This window comes from Belonocnema kinseyi, chromosome 5 (assembly GCF_010883055.1).
Source record: "Belonocnema kinseyi isolate 2016_QV_RU_SX_M_011 chromosome 5, B_treatae_v1, whole genome shotgun sequence".
NCBI classification, from domain to species: domain Eukaryota; kingdom Metazoa; phylum Arthropoda; class Insecta; order Hymenoptera; family Cynipidae; genus Belonocnema; species Belonocnema kinseyi.
This window is the reverse complement of record NC_046661.1, coordinates 146189051-146195176: the sequence shown is the minus strand read 5'-3', so window position 1 is coordinate 146195176 and position 6126 is coordinate 146189051.

Below are 6126 nucleotides of genomic sequence, written 5' to 3'. Positions count from 1 at the left end.
GTAAACCATGAACACGATATTTTTAAAGCATAACTAAGGAACAAAATTATTGTTCACCCCTAATCGTTACAAAAGTAATCCCCGTATTAGTATCCGAATACAGAACTGAAGACTAAAGTAAAAAATTGTATACATTAACTTTGGGACTTTTGTCCTCCTTATTGTTGCCATCTCTAATTATTCTCCAATGTCATATCAATCGCTTCTGTAAAATTAACTCTAATATAAAAAAAAACAATATCCTGTAATGTAAAGACGTATTAAAAAAAGTTCACATCTACATAGATGGATCTTACTTATTAAATAATAACATGGTACTTCTAAACGTTATTATTTCTCACCTTTAGTCGTTACAAAAATAACCGTTGCAGTGTATATTATTTGCTAGTCTATGTGTATATATTCAAAAAATATAATTCACGTTTTTCGATGCACCTTATAATTCCTTTTATTATCTTCCAGCGCGACAATTAAGTCTATCAAGCTAACAACTCTACAAAAGAAATTCCCAAATTTCTATGTATCAGAATTTAGGGTTTTTTCTAGATCTTGAACGCAACAACAACCAATTTCTGAAAACCACTGCTAACAAAAATAAAACTAACCCCCCCCCCCCTATTTAAAAACTCAAATTTGTATGAAACAAAAAACACCAGACTTTAGACTTATTCTGGGCTTCTGAATTCACGCAAAAATCCAAAACCTACCGCATTTTCAAAAAACCATCTTCTGACGGAAAAAAAATCTGAAAAAGCTACCGCTATGTACAAAAACATCAACTCACTAGTAAAATTTTAAACCTCGAAATTGGCAATTTTGTAGAGCTCAAAAATTAGAGAGAAAAATTGATATTGGAAAATTCCCAAAAAGATTAATTTTTTACAATTTCATATCTACGAGGTAAAGAGGGGTTCATTTTAGACGTTGAAGGTTGGAGCCCAAAAATCGAAGTGGGTATTTTCGAGTAGCCTCAAAATCAGCAACTCCATTAAAAATGGAAAATCAGTAAAAAGATTATATTTTTACAATTTTTTATCTACGTGGTAGAGAGGGCTTGATTTGAGACAATAAGGGTTAGATTCTAAAAATCAGACCGGCTGTTTTGTAGGAGGCTAAAATTAATAGGATCCATTGACACTAGAAAATACTCAAAAAGATTATTTTTTGACAATGTTATATCTACGTGGTAGAGAGGGGTTGATTTAAGACATTAAGGGTTGAAGCCAAAAATAGGAAACGCTATTTTTGAGGAGCCCAAAAATCACAGACACCATTGACACTGGAAAATTCTCAACAAGATTATTTTTTTACAGTATCATATCTACGTGGTAGAGATGTTTTGATTTTAAACGTTAAGGATTGGATCCCAAAAATCAGAGCGGGCATTTTCTCGGAAACCAAAAATCAGATACTCCACTGACACTGGAAAATTCTCATAAAGATTATTTTTTCACATAGTTATATAGAAGCGGTAGAGGGGGATTGATTTTAGACGTTAAGTGTTGGAGCCAAAAAATTGGAGTGGGTACATTAAAGGAGCCCAAAAATGAGATACCCTTTTGAGACTGGCAAATTCTGGAGAGAAATTTCAATAGTTTAATTCATCGAAGCGTGCGATTTTAGAGCAAACATTTTAGGTGATTTAAAGTGTCCGACTATGATTTTTGGGTTGCTCGAAAATACCCACTTTAATTTTGTTGCTCCAACCCTTAACGTCTAAAATCTAAAAATCTAAAAATGAAAATGAAAAAATAAACAAAAATGAAATTGTAAAAAAATTATGTTTTTAGGAATTTACCAGTATCAATGGAGTCTCTAATTTTTGGGCTCTTTAAAATTGCCAATATCGAGGTTAAAAATGTTAATGGTGGGTTGGTCTTTTTTTGTACATAGCGTTAGTTTTTCTGAACTTCTATTTGGTGCATTCGAGAGCCAAAAATAAGCCTAAAACCTGGTGTATTTTGTATATTGCGGATTTTATTTTCTGCAAGTAGGTGGTTTTTCTGAAAATGCGGTAGTTTTTGGATTTTTTCGTACATTCAAAAGCCCAAAATTAGCCCAAAATCTTGTGTTTTTTCTGAATTTGTGTTTTTAAATATAGGGTTGTTTTATTTTTAGTAGGGGTTGTTTTTTGAAATTGGTTATTGTTACGTTCAAGATCCCAAAAAGCCCTAAATTCTGATACAAAGAAATTTGGGAATTTCGTTTGTAGAGGTGCTAGCTTGATAGACCTAATTGTCGCGCTGGAAGTTAATTAAAGGCATTTAACGGTGCGTCGAAAAAGGTAAATTATATTTTTTGAATATACACACATAGACTAGAAAATGATAAACATGTCGCGGTTTTTTTATAACGAATAGGGGTGAGAGAGCATAACAATCGTGAGGACAAAAGTCCCAACAGTAAATGTATACAATTTTTTATTTTAGTCTTCATTTTTGTATTCACATACAAATACGAGGGTTGTTTTTGAATACGTTTGTGCACCACCGGCGGTTGATTTTCAAAATAAGGGTTGATTTTACAAAAGTGTTTAATATCACATTTAAAAGCAAAAAATGTAGCCTCTTCTGACATGTTTTTTTTATTTTGATTAGATTACAATATCAAATCATTTTTGTAATTGAAAAATATTGACTGTTTCTAATAAGGTTTACGGTTCTTGGAAGTTTGTCTCTAACTCAATTGTTCCACGCGGTCACCTTTATTACTACCTGTCGTTTGAATCATTGCGCCGCTAGTGTGAAGTGGCTGTGTTATTATGGTAGCTTGCTTGGTCCACTCAGGTTTCTAATCCTTATCTCTCAGTTTAGTTTTGACTCCCTCGTGAAGAAGTCGTGGCCAAGCCAAATTGGGCAACAAGTTGTCAAGTGTTGTGTATTTTTTTATTATTGTGAAGTGAAGTGATTTTCTCGACTAGATCGTTTGTCGGAGCTGTAAAAAATGAGGATTCGTATGACTTAACACCTGCATTATTTGTGCTAATTGTACCGAACAACCGAAATATGTTCTTCTATATGAAACGAGACGTATGCAGATCGGCCTGGTAGATGGAACTCGGATTAAGGTTGGATAAATTTTCTGAAATTTTTATTCAAATTACTTAATTATAATTTTTGTGAAAATTAGAAAGGGACAGTGGCGTAGATAGGCTTGAGAGAGCCTGCATCGAAATTCGTTGGGGGGGGGGGGCCCTTTATAGGTTTTATAAGTTCTTTAAAAGTTTCTTGCGAGGAGGACATGGTGGGAGGACCTTGAGAGCCTTTCCTGAATTCTTCACAAAGCGGCAGTGTCGGCGTCGAAATTTGTTTATAAAATAAAGTGATTTATTAGAGTTACTGCGGGTTAGAGCGAAAATAAAAACGTTTAGGTTATTAGGGGCGGGGGCAAGAAGAAAACACGCTTTGAATAGTCACATCAATATTTAAGGTTACTTTTCTACCCCATTCCAAAAACTCTGAACAATACCTTCTTGACTGTTAACAGAAATAATTTGAGTTACAATTTTAACCTCGGTGACTGATGACCAAAATAATTTAAGTCACACTTATGCCCCTTTCCTAAGACACTTTAGGCGCAGGAAGGCACGCCTGCGACTTTGTCACAAAAACAGTTACACTCCTAACCCTATCCAATATTACGCGCAATATTTCGTACAATATTATTCTGCAATCTGCATTGCTGTTCGTTCCTAGATTTCTCATCAATGCTAGAACGTCTGAAGGGAGGGAGACGCACTCGTCGAGATGGCAGATCCTTTTATTGTTACAGAAATAATTTAAGTCACGCTCTCACCCCTTACTAAAGTTCATTGGTGCGCGGATGAGAACCCCTATGACAAGTAACAAGAATAATTAAAGTCAAAACTCTGAATCTTCCCAACGTGTATGGAGGCAGAAAGGCACATGCTGTGACTAGTCACATAAATAATTAAACATATTTGGTTTGCTTTCACACACCCCTGTGACTGACCACAAATATAGTTAAAGTCATAACGCTAAATATTTATAACGTCTTGTGAGTGGCAGAAATGCTCATCCTGTGCCTGGGGCACATAAATGATTCACGACAATCATCCCTTTTTAAACTCATTGTGGGGGGGGGGGCACTCCATTGACTGGTCACAGAAATAATTTAAGTCACACCTTCACCACTTTACAATATGTATTAGGAAATACGCCTCTGTGAAGGGTCATATAATTAAGTTGAGTCACACCTGTACGATATTCAATTAATTTGTATGCGAAGGTGGAAGGTACCCTTCTGACTAGTCACGTAATCAATTTAAGTCACACCTATAACCCTTTCCAAAGTAAAATATTTAGTAAGTTCGTTTAAAATTTTTGTCCGCTATGTTGCATCAGCAATTTGGAATTATGACCTGTTTGGATCGGGAATGCAAAAATCTGTATTAAAACATGTGTTACATACAATGTAAAATCTAAGCGTCTTTTTTACATTCTCATTCTTGATAATGTAATATAATCGTCCAAATTTTCGATCTCTGGTTTTTAACGAATCTTTAGGTTTGGACACTCACATAATCCGAAAATCATAAAATTTCATCAGTGTCTCTGTCTGTATGTATGGTTACCTGAATGTTGTAGCCACGCTAACTTTAAAAGGATTAGTCCAATCAAATTCGCATTTGATACACTTCTGAAGGTACCCAAAATGAAGGCTAAGTTCGTTAATCAGCTATTTCGAACCAAAATTAAAAAATTGGGAGCATTTTCAAAATTTCAAAATTTTTTTTGTTCGAAATTTTTAAAATTGTTGTGGAAGTTTCTTATAGATGGGTGAAATACTTGCAAATTATCTAAATAAAATTTTTTATTTGTATAAAAATTAGAAAAGTTATATACTTTTCAAAATTTTGAAAATTTTCAAAAAATAGAAAATTTTTTTTTTTTTTATAGATCCAAAAATGTCATTCAAAATTTTCCCTATATACCAAATATATTTCAAAACTATTCTAGCTGAACTTTTTTAATAGCCCGAAATTTAAAAAAATTAGAGCCTGTATAAACTAACTTTTAAGCGCGATTATCGCAATGAGAATGTAATCGTCAAGGCCGTAGGTACTTTAAGAACCTTCTTTAATGAGAAATTAAAAAAAGTGTTCACCTTTACTTAAAAGAGGGGAAATGATTAAACAACCACAACAGGGCCCCATTAGAATCAGGAAAAAAATGTGAACATTATTTTACAATATCAGAATAAGCAGTACCAAACCAAGGTATACACAAAAAAATTCTAATAGACATTTGATATAATAGTTTTTAACATAAAATGTAGAAAATTTTCCATTGTGGTCTGTGCACAAATGTGGAGGGCAATGCAAAGAGCAAGCGCGGAGCGCGAGGTAAATACATTACCGAGCATTATACATTATCTGCTGGCATCAGTTGGCATCTGTTGCCAACTTTTTTTGGGCTAAATTGAAGCTGTAAGTAGAAAACATCGACGTTGTGTCGGCCAATAAGGTCCTATTGTGGAGAGACCTTCAGGGCTGTAATATTTAATAGCTTGGTGCCAAAAGTAACTAGTCAACCATGGCAGGTTTTCCCAGTAACATTTGACTAGTTGAATCAGCTACATTACATGATTATTACAAAAGTATTATCTCGCGGTGTAACCTGGGCTACTATTTTCCATTCTAAGCGATATTCATTTTAATTCTACTCATTCGCAATTAATTACGGAGAAGCAAATTGCAATATCGAGTTGAAATTCTGAGAAATTGTATAAAATTTCCTCATAAATGTTTGCGTGGTTCTAAATTTTTGGACATACAAAAATACAATTTGTTCTGAAAATCTTGTTTTGTATTTAGAGAAATTAAGGACCACATAAACCTTCTTTTGTGCCTTTTAATAAATTTATCAAATTTCCAACTCCATATCTCATTTCGTGTCAGACCTATTAATCGACCGTGTATGTGTATGAAGCAGTATATTTTCTTAGCATTCGGGCTAGTAAACTAATCCGATTGTAGACGCCTCGATTAGGGCGGCTGGACATATGTATTTTAATGCATCAGAGAAAAACATAAAATAATCAAAAACTTAAAATTTTTCTAAATTTTAACCAGAAATATTTTTCTAGTATTAATAATAAGCGTTA